Raw genomic sequence first — 14,284 nt, forward strand, 5'->3', positions numbered from 1 at the left:
AAGTTAGATTTAGATACTCATATAAAACCACCTTTTTATGACTTCTGTTTAATACTTTAAGCTCTATAATCTAAGTGTCAGCGTTCTAGGTTTGCCTCTGGCATTTCCAGGGCCTTATATATTATGTGTGTGGCACCTTTACCGGTTCTCATTCCATACTATGTTGTTATTTTTCAGATGCAGGTCGAGAGGCGTCTCATTAGGCGTCTGGGCTCCTGAAACGAAGTGGTTACTGGGCTATTTTGTTTATATATATATATATATATATATATACACTTAGCTTACTCTCTATATAACTTGTTCCTTTTTTATCCTCTTAGAGGTTTATGGAGAGACAAGATTTTGTTTATGTACATTTGGGTTTTAGATATGTATGTATATATATATATGTGTGTGTGTGTGTGTGTGTGTGTGTGTGTGTGTGTGTGTGTGTAAGTATTCTCCGGCCAGCCTTGACTTCGCAGGCTGAGTTAGGAGCTTGTTATTTTGTATATCTTTTGCTCTCTATTCCTACTTTTATTATTTTATGTTTGATAGATATAGTTTTCTTCACACGCAAGTTATTCCGTTTCTAGAGCGTTGCGCTTTTTATTTTGCGATTTTGTTTTACCCATTTTTTTAAAGCTCCTAGTTTATTATATTCTTTTTGCTATTATATGTACATATTTTATTTTAGAGGTCATAGTGCCTCACCACCTCTGTGTTACATCCTAGGTGTAATACTCTGTGTGGTAGGGTGTTACATAATACATACATACTATTACCTCATTATGTATTATCTATGTATGAATTATATATGTGTGTGTGCGTGTGTGTGTGTGTGTGTGTGTGTATTAATACATAATTAATACATATATAGTTAGGGATAAGTATTGTTTTGGTCCCTAACGTTGAGGGTCAAAATCGAAACCGTCTCTGATATAATTTTTGACTTAAAATCGTCCTTAATGTTATATTTTATTTTAAAATCGTCCTTTCTAATAAAATTTTTTAATTTATTCCTAAATTACCCCTACTTTAATAAAAAAATTATAAAATTTAAAAAAATAAAAAAACGCGTTTGGGGGGGAGGGAGAAAAAGGGTATACGAAGGGGGAGGGGGAAGGGGAAAGGGGGGAGGGTGACGGCGTCGGTGGCGAAGCTTGGAGCCTCCGTCGCCGTCAGGAAACCCAGCGCCAACCCGTCGCCGTTGGGGATCGCGAAGGAGAGAGGAGACGCGAGCCACTGCTGCCGCCTCGCCGCCTCTGCCTCCTCTCATCTTCGCCGCTTCGTCAACTTGGGTCATCGCGAGCTTTCCCTTTGCGGAGGCACCGCTTGCTGCCTCCGGGTCGTTCGTCGCGGTCTTTCTCGCAGCTGCTTCGCCTACGACCGCCACGTCTGTGAACCAGCAAGGTGGCTTTGGTGTCGGTTCCAGATCCAATAGATCTGCCGCCGCTGTTCCAAGTGGTTCTACCGACGTGGACGTCGTCGTCTTCCTCAGCTGCTTCTGTTCCCACCACATACTATCGCCGACGTTCAGAGGTCGCGTTTCGGCATTCAGGTAGGTCAATTCCTGAATTAGAATCTCCCATTGCAGATATGGAATTGTTGTCTATTCGCAGTCTGTAATTTCGCTTGATCTTGAATTTCTACTGATGATTCAGCTTCTAATTTTTTGATTTCGTGTTTTGTTGATGGCTTTTCTATTGTGTCTACTATGGAACACTGGATTTGAATTTTTGCTTGAAATTCTGAATCTGGAATTTGATATTGTGATTGATATGTAATTTCTGTTGATGAATTTTTTTTAATCTGGAGGAGAAGGTAATTGTGCTGGTAGTGGTGAGGGTATTTTTGTCCAAAAAAATTAAAAGGACGATTTTAATACAAAAAAATGTTAAGGATGATTCTAAATCGAAAATTACGTTGGGGACAATTTCGATTCTGACCCTTAACGTTATGGACCAAAACAATACTTATCCCTATATAGTTAATAATGTATAAATTTATTATCCTTGTATGTATTATGTATGTGTATATGAATTACCTATGTAATTAATAAATAATTATGTATTAATTTATATATATAATATTACATTATTATGTATTAATACTTAATTATGTATAACATATATATTAATTAATACATTCATACTTAATTATTTATTTCTTATATAGGGTAAAGTACTAAATTGGTCCCCTAGTTTGGGCGTAATTCTGTTTTGGTCCTTAAGGTTTAAAGTGTTCTATTTGAATCCAAAAAAGTTTCATTTAGCATCAATTTAGTCCTACAGTGAGGTCAAAATTAAATAATTAACAAAATGTCCTACATAACAACAGTACAAGAACAAAATCGATAATCTGGAGAACAAGTACAAGCTCCAGAGGCATAAAATCAACCATTGATACATCAATACATTTATTTGTTATTTTTTTATAATATAAATAAAATATTTTCTATAAAACTAAAGAAAATGATAAATAAATGTATTGATGCATCAATGGTTGATTTTGTGCCTCTGGAGCTTGTACTTGTTCTCCAGATTATTGATTTTGTTCTTGAACTGTTGTTATGTAGGACATTTTGTTAATTATTTAATTTTGACCTAACTGTGGGACTAAATTGATGTTAAATGAAACTTTTTTGGATTCAAATAGAACACTTTAAACCTTAAGGACCAAAACGGAATTACGCCCAAACCTAGGGGACCAATTTAGTACTTTACCCTCTTATATATTAATTAGTATTACATATGTTATGTATATATGTATTAATACATTTGTAAGACATCAATACTATATATGTAATAAAGTAATTTCTAAAAACAAGGAACTCCAATTTATAAAAGTAAATTTTAACTTATTTATATTAATATTTTAAAAATGTGGGTCGTTACAGAATCACCCTGATTCGAACTACCCTTAGACTATATGCATGCATAATTCGAATCGACCAAATTCGATTTACAAGCATCACTACTAATTCGAATTGGCCTAATTCGAATTAGTGTTGGTTTGTCTAATTCAAATAGGGCTCATTCAAATTACATAAAAATATTCTTTTGGGAGATCTAGGTAACGTTTTTCATTTTAGTTGATTTGTATAATATTAGCCTTCAGTTGGTTTATATATATATTTTTCCATTTTGATTATTGCATGTTAGAATAAAAAAATTAATTTCTTTTTTTTTTAAATTGCTTTGGTGTTTGTACATACTATACCAATTGGAATAAACTAAAAGAGTTGATTACAATGTGTCAAAATCGTGTTATATAAGAAAATATTTTTAATAAAAAATATAACACAGTGAACTTTTTTATTAAAAATTTATGTAATTATTCTATTAACATAGAACAAGACTAAACCATCAAAAGTAACTATGAAAGATTGATTCGCTGACAAAAGTAACCATGGAAGATCAAAACTTCTCAAATACCCACAATTGATTTGCTCCGTTTGTCAAATGTGACCAAACGTTAATAGAATGTTGTTAAATTATACAATGTATCCACATCCATTGCAACGTGGCAAAAGAATGCCTTACGTGGATTAAATTTTTTTTTGGTTAAAATTGTATTTATTTAATTGCATTTAATTATTTTATTAAAAAAGAAAACGTTACTCTTTCAAGGATTGAAATTAGAAGAATAGAAAGAGGTGTTACCCCTCCCTTTTGAGCGTGACATCAATCATGCCCTAACAGAGCAATTTTTCATCTTCTTCTTCTCTAGCGTACTCTCATTGTACTCTGATTCCATTCGATACGTGTACTCAGTACCATTTAGGGTCAATTTAAACCATAATTCTTCGTTTTTCTCGGTTGGAACCCAATTTTCGCAGGGTAACCCAAGCACAGGCATCCAAGGTAACTACAAGCGAAGAACCCTAATTCTTGAATTAATTTATGTTCATAGAATTTGAGCAATGTCAAGGAGAGAGGTAACTACAAGCGAAGGAAGCAGATTTTCAGGAGCTTCACATTCGAAGATGAAGAAGAAGAAAATTATGGATGGAAGATGTCACTGTGGTGAGTATGTTGTCTTGTTGGAATCTTTGACGGTTACTAATCTTGGAAGATAGTTCATCCGTTGCCCCTTTTCGAAGGTATGAGACATTATTTATGATAATTAGACAAGTATAGGGTTCCTCTGCATCTCTGATATTTTGATTTTTTGGCTTCTGTAGAGTCGAGATTGCCATTATTTTGTTTGGGTTGATGAAATTGATGGGGGATGGCAAAGTTTGGCAAGATGTTTGATTAGGAGACTCAATGAGCATAAATGTGATGTTGCTAATCAAGATGTGACAATTGCTCCAACAGACCACAGGGAGAGAAATGTTAACACGGCCACGAAAGTTGAGAAGAAGATTGAATGTGAAATCAAAGCTATGAGAGTATGGCTTGTGTCCGTGTCTTTAGGATTGTTTCTGCAGTTTACGGCTTTTTTGTTTGTAATGGTCATGTACAACTGATTGGTAAGTTTGAGTCCTAAATTTATGCAGAAGTTTAGAACTAATTTCGGTACAGGGTTGTTTTCTATCAATGAAGAACAATGTAATTCATGTTTGAATGAGATGATGTCTTTGCTATTTATTGCATTTTTATTCTATCACTATTCTGAATAATTATTATTCTTTTCTAACATTGTTTAAGCATTCTGAGCTAAGAAATTAGTTAATCATAATAACATCAATATCAGAATATAATATGTAATAGCATAATCATAAGCACTCATAAGGTTCTAAAAAAGTACATCAATAACTGTTTAAGTAATGTATATAGCATACGAACATGACATGATATTTCAAAATAAAAATAGTAAACATAACTGATCCTTAGCAGTAAAGTTTTGAGCTAAATTATATACATATAGATTCCAAAAAATATAAAGACTGTTAATATTTTTTTAATTTGGTGTTGAGTTGCTGCTCCCACTGGATAATCCATAGGCTGTGCCTTGCATAGTAGTAGATGGTCTGGGTGGTCTGAATCCAGGAACTGGCCATGTTGGTGTAAGGTGCGATCTTGGTGTTGGCATAAACTGTGCGAACCTGGAAGTTGTGCCTGCACTGGCTCCTTGCATTGTATGTGGGGACACGGTGGGTGGCCTAACAGATGCATTGGATGGCTGCTGAAGAGTGTTCAAAGTTGAAGCCTGAGGCACAGGGGTCTGAACTTGTGATGGAGGAGGCCTCTTGGTGGATCTCTTTGTTCTCTTTATTTTTGTGGTTGGTGGCCTAATTGGTGGTGGCACTTGCAGTGTATGCGGCATATTAGGAGATGGATTCAATGTGGTAGTGGCCTATAATTTAAATTAGACATGAATGTAAGTAAACTTAATAGCTCAAAAAATGTTTAAGCAATTTAACAAATTTATATTTTACCTGTGGTTGGGTTCCGGCACCCAGAGATGCCTCAAATTCAGCTGCTGCAGCATCCAAGGCTGCTTCTGCCTCTGCATCCTCTAAGGTTTCCTCCCAATACATCTCAGCCAGTCTTTCATCATCCTCATCCTGTGCTACATTAACAGGTGGTACATGTGCAGTTGTTGCTGCAGAAGAGTTTTGACCATGTGCTGTAGCATCCGCAGCAGTAGCAGCTGCTGCCATGGCTTCCTTTTTAGCCTTGCAACTTCTAGAATTGTGCCCTTCCTATATAATAATTGAGATTTTATAATATTTCACAATACAAATATTTACAGACAAATATCCCTAACAGTTGTTATGGTGAACAATATTTCACAAACCTTCAAACAGTATTTGCATTTTATTTGACCATATTTTCTCTTTGTCCTGTAAGGGTCTGGGTCAACCTTGGGAGCATCCCTAGAGGTGTCTCTCTTCTTAGTGGGCTGCCCGATAGGCCGTTTGTAATGTGGAGGCAAAATTGGTATAGTGTCTAGCTGTTGCCAATACTCTTGACTAGGCACCGACTGAACCAAAAATTGGTATGTTGCATTGTAAGCACCAATTGTCAGCCATGTGTGTGCAACATCTTCAGCCCTCCTATTTTGATGTGCCAATGCTGCATATGCATGCTTGCAGGGTATGCCAGTGAGCTGCCATAGTCTACAAGTACAAGTATGCTTCCCGAGATCAACAATTACTTTCATAGGTAAGCATTGAACCTCAAAGATATTTCCAGCATCATCCCCTGTCCAGAATGGCCTCCAACTACTACTCTGTTTCTTATTTTTCTCCAATCTACTCTGTTGTACTGGACAAAACCGTCCATTGTATCCCCTTAACTCCTTCTTATTTCTAGCCAAAACACCTTATCTCTTCCAGGAGGGTAATGATTGGCTTTCCCCTAAACTTCTTACACTTAGAGTTAAAAACTTCACTATTGTTGTTGGTGATATTATCCACCTTTGGCCATTCACTAAAGTGGGATCTTGACCATTGTTTTGGTGGAATGCGGCTCAGATACTCCCAAGCATGTGGGTTTAGTTTTCTGATTGTTGTCATGGCTGCTGCAAAGTCTTGGGGGTGGTGCTTCTTGCACACACCCAAACTACACCCTTGAGGTAACATCTTCTAGAGCTGGAATAAGACCCTGAAAAAATGTATAAACACTTTGTAACTTCAGGTGACATGTTTATATGCAAGAAAATGTTTAAACACTTTAAATGTTGTACCTTTTGCTGATCTGACATAAATGTCCAATCGTTATTCCTCTGATCACCCAAATCCTCTTGCAAAAGTTGAAGGAACCATTTCCAGTTGTCTTTGGTTTCTGAATCCACAATAGCATATGTGATGGGGTAAATGTGATTATTCGCATCTTGACTAACAGCCGTCAACAATTGTCCACCATAGTATCCTCTCAAGAAGGTCACATCCAAGTTAATAAACGGTCTGCATCCAGCAAGGAAGCCCTTTCTACACGCATCTAGGCAAATATATATTCTTCTGAACAAGACAGTTGAATTTGGCATTGGTGTGGTGCATATATTTACAGTGGATCCTGGGTTGGTATTCAAAATTTCCATGGCATATTCTCGGAGTCTTGCATATTGTGCTCTCTCACTACCTTCAATTCTTTCTTTTGCCTTTGCCATCGATCTATAAATTTTTCTTTCACTCAACAAAACATCATATTCTTTCTTAAAGTAATCCTCAGCCTCTCGAACAGTCATCATTGGCTGCACCCTAATTTGCTGCTCCAACTCATCTACAACCCACTTTCCATTAGCAGACCGATTATGCACAACCCTGCAACAAGTATGCTCGTTCACAAATGTTTTCACCTGATAGCTCAGCGGATAATTCCTCTTAGCAAAATATATCTGCCAAGGACAGTTCTCATCCCAACATAACACCTTCACTCTTGTACTATCCACCCTTGGAAAAAAAATACTCCTCCCTAAGTTGATATTAAACTTTCTCACTGCCCTCTTAAATTGCTCTAAAGATTCAAACTCCATACCTACTTCAAGCCTAACTTGTCCAACTGGTGCATCGGCATTACCTATGTAGTAGGAAAAATTGAAGCATATGATTATCAAAGGTATAATAAATAACATGCTGCACAAGAATAGTTGTAATGGATAATAACTGATGTGCAATATAACAAGGATCACAACTTCCTTTGAATTTTGACTTAAATAATCATATATGAACAACACTCATTAGTTAATATTCATCATACAGTAATTTGCACACAACTGCTCAATTCAAAAAAAAAATTAAATTATTGTTCTCACTTCTAACTTACTAATAATCAAAGGAACATTGAAAAATATTAGTAAATACCTTGTGGGAAGACCTCTGATTGTTCCTCATCCGAATCTGCACAACTTTGAAGCTCCTTAGACTCATAACAGTGTAATCCTGGTTCAGGGTCTGAATATTCTTCAGCCTCATCAACTAGCACAAAAATACTTGGAGCCTTTTTAGGATCTGGGTTCTGTTTGAAAGTTTATCCAGTAGGTTCAGGTCTGCTAGTGCTCCTTCTATTCTGCTTCTTGGCCGCTTCTCTTACTTCATGTTGAGATGGACCTTGATTGTGTTCAGCATTTTGACTTGATGATGGTGGTGGTTGGGGTTGAGTAATGGAATTAGGGATGGCAAAATTTCTTGAGACGCGGGGATCTCTGCGGGGACTGCCCCGAATGGGGATTCGATTGTGGGGAATTTTTCCCGCGGGGATGGAGACGGGGGACAAAATTCCCCCGAAGCAGGCGCGGGGACCCGAGCGGGGATCCCCGCTATTCCCCGAAATTTATGAATTCCTTGAATTATCCTTAATAGTTTATTTCTCATATATGTTTTTTAGTCATTTCTCACACACATATATATAGAAACCCAAAACTCCTAAACTTTATTTGCATAACCCCTCTTCAATTCAGAGATCCCTAAGGCTGTCCATACTCTATCCAACCTCTCTGCAGCCACCCCTTCGTCACCCTTCTCACTGCATCGTCACACCTCATCGTGCCATCACCCTTACCGCGTCGTAATTTCTATTTGCAGCATTCCTTTTCGTAACTCTGCCGTCGTGTCCATTCTCCTTTTTGTTGCCGCGTCTCCCACCTCGTCCACTGCTTTTTCCTTTGGCTCGTCGTTGCGTTCCCCCATTGCGTTATTTCGAAAGAAGTCACCATCGTGTCATTTAGACTTTTTGTATAAAATCTTGCCGTTTTTGTATAAGATAGATACTTGTAGCTCTATTCATATGAAAATTAATAATTAGTTAGAACTATTATGTAGATGGGGAATGGGGTCCCTGCGGGGAATGGGGCTCCGTGGGGAATGGGGATGGGGAGCAATATTCCCCCACAGCGGGAAATGGGGCGGGGATGGGGAGCAAATCTGAGGGCGGGGATGGGGAGCAGGGAGGCATCCCCCGCCCCTGTCCTGCCCCATTGACATCCCTAAATGGAATCAGAATTCTGTACATGATACGGTTCAAATTGGGGTTCATTATAAGCTTGGGGTATATATTGTGTTAGTATTTCCGGTGTTGTTGTTGGGGCAGCATGAAAAGGCTGAGAACTAGAATTGTGTTGTGAATTTAAGGTATTTGTGGCTTCTTGTTGCTGTATGGGATTACTAGACTGTCTCATGGTTGAGGTGGGTTGGCTAACAAAATTTCTGTCTTGTGATAATGATGTCCTTACTTGTGTGTTGGGCTGAGTGTTGGGTTGTATATTGGGATGTTGATTGAGTTGGCTATTGGGCCTGGTACCTGACTGTGTGGTGGGCTGGGTTTTGGGATGATCAGTTGTGTTGGCCATCTTCGTAACCTTCTTTTTTCTAGGAGTTAGAGTCTTCTTTGCACAAATCTTTTTTCTCCCCTTTGAAGGAGATGCAACATTACCACCACCATCTTCAACAACTTCTGGCAAGCTTATTGGGTGCTCAGTGTATACACAAATTCTACTATCATTCCTTAATGCAGCTTCATACATCTCTATTATGTCTTTATCACTCCTTAATAACTTTAAACCACCATTAAGCTCCATTCTAGGCACTAACAAATAGCATTCATTGATCATGGTGTATCCTATATCTCTAAGGAGGTCATTGATAAAAAATCCATTAAGAGTATCAACATTGACCCTTCGAATTTCAGATTTCTCTCCACCTACATACATAGTTTTTCCATCTTTTGTTCTCTCAAATTTTTCTCTGTGATATATCTCCAAAGTGATATGTAATGTAGCCATCTACGCAAAAGAATTTAAAATCCACCATTAGTGGCAATCTTACAAACTCCAAGTTACTCAAACCCTAACCATCATAGTACCTAACTTCACTATTAATTTGGTTTCAAGAACAATAATTACCACAATATTCGAATCATAAAAAATTATACGGCTTAAATAGAGGAACAAGAATATAATGAAGTTACCACAAATCCAAACCCTATCAGAAATAACCACAACAATAGAACTAATTTTTTCACGTTGAACGAACAACTCTTATAACTTAGAGGTTACAATCATTGAATGACTTAGTTCATAAAAGTATTACCTCATAGAGCCTTTAAGTGTGACAGAATTCGCCTATAAACACGGTCCGTTGGAGAAGCAGCAACCTCCTTCTTCAATGTTGTCACAGGAATGGAATCAGAGTACAATAGGAGTACGCTAGAGAAGAAGAAGATGAAAAATTGCTCTGTTAGGGCATGATTGATGTCACGCTCAAAAGGGAGGGGTAACACCTCTTTCTGTTCTTCTAATTTCAATCCTTGAAAGAGTAACGTTTTCTTTTTTAATAAAATAATTAAATGCAATTAAATAAATACAATTTTAACAAAAAAAAATTTAATCCACGTAAGGCATTCTTTTGCCACGTTGCAATGGATGTGGACACATTGTATAATTTAACAACATTCTATTAACATTTGGTCACATTTGACAAACGGAGCAAATCAATTGTGGGTATTTGAGAAGTTTTGATCTTCCATGGTTACTTTTGTCAGTGAATCAATCTTTCATGGTTACTTTTGGTGGTTTAGCCCATAGAACAATATTTTCCAAACATAGCGTATAAATACAATATATTTATAAGTACAACATTATTGGCTTGGTTTTTGTTTTTGGTCACAGTATTATTGGTTTTGTTGAATGAGAAGTCTAGGAATGAAAACAATGGAGAACCAGGATGAATTAAAACAAACAAATAAATGTTTTTTTAGTACAAATAAAAGTTTTACTATAAAACATTAATATGACCCAGTTCCTACATGGCCCATTTAATGTTGCTAGTGCATGGTCAATCAGCTCATGTTGCAACTATAGTCACCAAAAAACAAACAATAGAGTATCTATTTTTGACCTTTCAAACCCCATTGGACATCCAATTGGATAATTTTATAGAGCGCAAAAAACAAAACACAACCTACTACTTATTCGTAAATTTGAATCCTCTAAATTTTGAATTTTTATTTTAGAGAATAAAATGTGATCTTTTACTCTTAAATATTTTCTCTTAATTCCACCTATAAAATAAATAGTGATACTTTATCCTCTAAAATAAAATTTAAAATTTAAAAAATCTAAATCCCTTATTCATTCTCAAAAGATTGAAATTTCATTAAAAGCGTTACAGCAATGACATACCGAAAACTCTTCCGTATATATATCTTTTAATTTGAAAACGCGTTTGTACAACATCTTTTTTATTTTATCCAAGTATCATACGTTAGTGGAAAGCACAACAAACTCGATATAATTAAAGAACATGGACAATGACTTGTTTCAGAGAATCAAAAGTGGTCCAAAGAATCAAAGATCCTATTATTTAATTTGTTTTTATTTATTCATTTATCTCATATGGAATTGGAAGAGAGTATCATTGAAATGGTGGTGACAAGAAAGAAATTTGTTGATCACGTGCCTTAACCTTTTTATCAATTCATTTCATGGGTTCAAAATATTTTTTATTTAAATTTTTTCCTTAAAAATATTAATCTTTTGTATGCTTTTTTTTGTCTTTATTAGCATTACTTTTGAACTATCACCTGCATAAGTTCTATGCTATTTTCTATACACAAATGCAGAGGTTACTAATCTCTTCACAAAAAGCATAGTATATTTCATATTTCGAAGATTATTATATTTATTTAAAATAAGAGTAAAAATGATCAAATTTATTTTTGAAAAATTATATATTTTTTAAATTAATTTTTAAATTTTTTTAATTAAATTTATCTTTTAAAAATCTTAATTTAGTCATTTATTTTTCTGTTAATTTTGTGACTGACGCGTCAAAATTTATTGACGTTTAATAACGTCACACTGATTATAACACATTCGTAAGTCGTAACAGTCAAATTAATCTCAAATTAAAAAAAATTGAGACATTGTTAATTTGTCAAATTAGATAATCATTTGTCAAAAAACTTCAAATATTTATAAAATATAAATTATATATATATGATCCTAATAAAGCATAGACATTTAGTTTTATTTCTTAAAAAAATATATACACAAATATGTATCCACTTTAGTTAATTGGAACCAATGTAAGAATGACGGTATTTTTATGTTAATTAAGAATGTTTCACATCTAAACAATCATTCAATCAATACTGTTATTTTTTTCTTAAGCTAAAACATTCATTGAATGAAACTTAAAAGTTTGGGTTTGACAGTGCACTCCATACAAAAATAAAGATGGAATATCCCATAATCTGATATGATATCACTTAAAAAAAAGAAAAAACTTAAAAAAGTGCAACAAAATAAACTTAATGTGAGAGGTTAGTGTGGCCTTCAAAGAGCTTCATCTTCATCCTTTTGTTAGTACTTGAAAATCATTTTCCAACTTAGTTGCTGCCTCTAAAATCTGCTGATGGCCAATTTTATTTCCAAAAATAAATAAATATATAAAATGTGTATTTATACGAAAGGGGAATAAATAATATATTCTCATATATATGGGAATGACAAAGGCTTCCAATTTTATTTGCATGAGCTTACATCCTAAGAAATACTATTGTTTCAAGGGGCCACCTGAAACTGGATTGTGTTTGGGCTTGAACGTGATGTCCAAACTTTCAGTGAGGTGGTTTTTGACTTAGTCCGTGTCAAGCAGCCGTCATCCGAGTTGTTTGTGAGGAGATAAAGGGTGGTACTTGTTAAGCACTTCGATGCCTAAGTCAGCAAGGGACTTAGCAGGAGTGTCAGTGGATTTTGATGTATATAAAATTTTACATAATTAGAATAACTTATTTTTTAAGTAACCCATGAAAATTAATATTTAATTTTGCATATCTATCGCTTTTTTTACTTCAATAAAAAAAAATCTAAATTTATTAGATTGTTTAAATTGAAATTTATTACACTATTTTTATAAATTGATATATGTTATTATTTCTCCATAAATCGAATAATCTGTAACCATTTATTAAATAAAATTTGCAATCATGAAAACTAAAGAGAAGATTAAATTAAATTCTATTAGGCGAATACAACTTCCTTGAGGCAAAACTACACAAGGCATTTCACACTTAAGAAGCCTATTCAGTATTATTATCTCATTATGTATTATTTATATAGTAATTAGTATTACTTATGTATGTATCTATGTATTAATACATATGTAATACATAATTGTTATGTATGTATTAATGTTTAAATATATACATCATTAATTATATATCTCCTATGTATTAATAATACATAATATTATCTCATTATGTATTAATATTTAATAATGTATTAGCTTTACATTAATTCATACGTACATAGTTAATTATATGTTAATACTTAATTTTGTATTACCTATTTATGTATTAATACAAAAATTACTTATATATAATTATTTTTGTTAAATAATTAAATAATATTTTTTATTTATATGACAAAAATATCCTTCAATCAAAATTAAAATTAAATCAATCTAAATAATTTTAGCAAAACAGAAAAAACAAAATCAAATTAAATTGGGTTTACTTTTTTTTCATCCAGTATCAAAATTCATTGTTCCCCAAAAATGATAAACCAAACCCTAACCCAAGCAAAAACTCAAAACCAGTCCACTTCTCCTATCATTTGTCTCTCTCGGCTCGCTCTTCCAGTAGTATGTTGCTTCCTTAATCCAGAAACCCTATTTTTACTGTGTGATTCACAGTCTTGTGTCTTCATATTGTCACCGCTGCATCGTGTGGTCTCACCTTCGCCGCTCTGTCTTGCGCCGTCGTGCTATTGCCGTCCTGCCTCGCCTCGCCTCGTCGCATTGTCTACTCCTTTGAGTATAGCTCGCTGCTCACCTTTGCTTCCCTTTCATTTACATGTGGTTTATATTTTTCTTTCTTGAGATATGTTAAGTTGTGTGATTTATTACAGGTATGACACACTTGTGCATGAACCTTTTACAAGAATTGGTTCAAAAGGAAGGATCTAATATACCTTTTTATAATACAGAATGATTTGGCGAGGCTTAAATTTCGATATTTGTCACATAGGTATAATTGAAAGGGAGGTTTTCATTGGACAAAAAGCCAAAGCCAAGAAATAGGCAGAGATGTGTGCAACAAATGTTGCATGTACAATTTTAAAAGAATGAAAAGGTAGTTTCATAGTTTTTCATTTTATAATATGTCCATAAACATAGATGCTGAAAAACTGATCATTTGAAATGCAGTAAGCAAACTTCTGCACAACTTAGGGATAAATTTTTTTTCGAAATTTTTATTATTGGTGTTGGTAGTGGTGGTGGTGTTCTAAATAAAAATTTGCTGCATTAATTTTTGAAGTAATGACCTAATTCATTGTTTTCTTGCAACGAAGAGGCTCGAGTTAGAGAAATTAGCAGCATCTAAATCTCTTGCTTGTCTAGAGGAACTCTTTT

Source organism: Arachis hypogaea, chromosome 12, assembly GCF_003086295.3.
Source record: "Arachis hypogaea cultivar Tifrunner chromosome 12, arahy.Tifrunner.gnm2.J5K5, whole genome shotgun sequence".
NCBI classification, from domain to species: domain Eukaryota; kingdom Viridiplantae; phylum Streptophyta; class Magnoliopsida; order Fabales; family Fabaceae; genus Arachis; species Arachis hypogaea.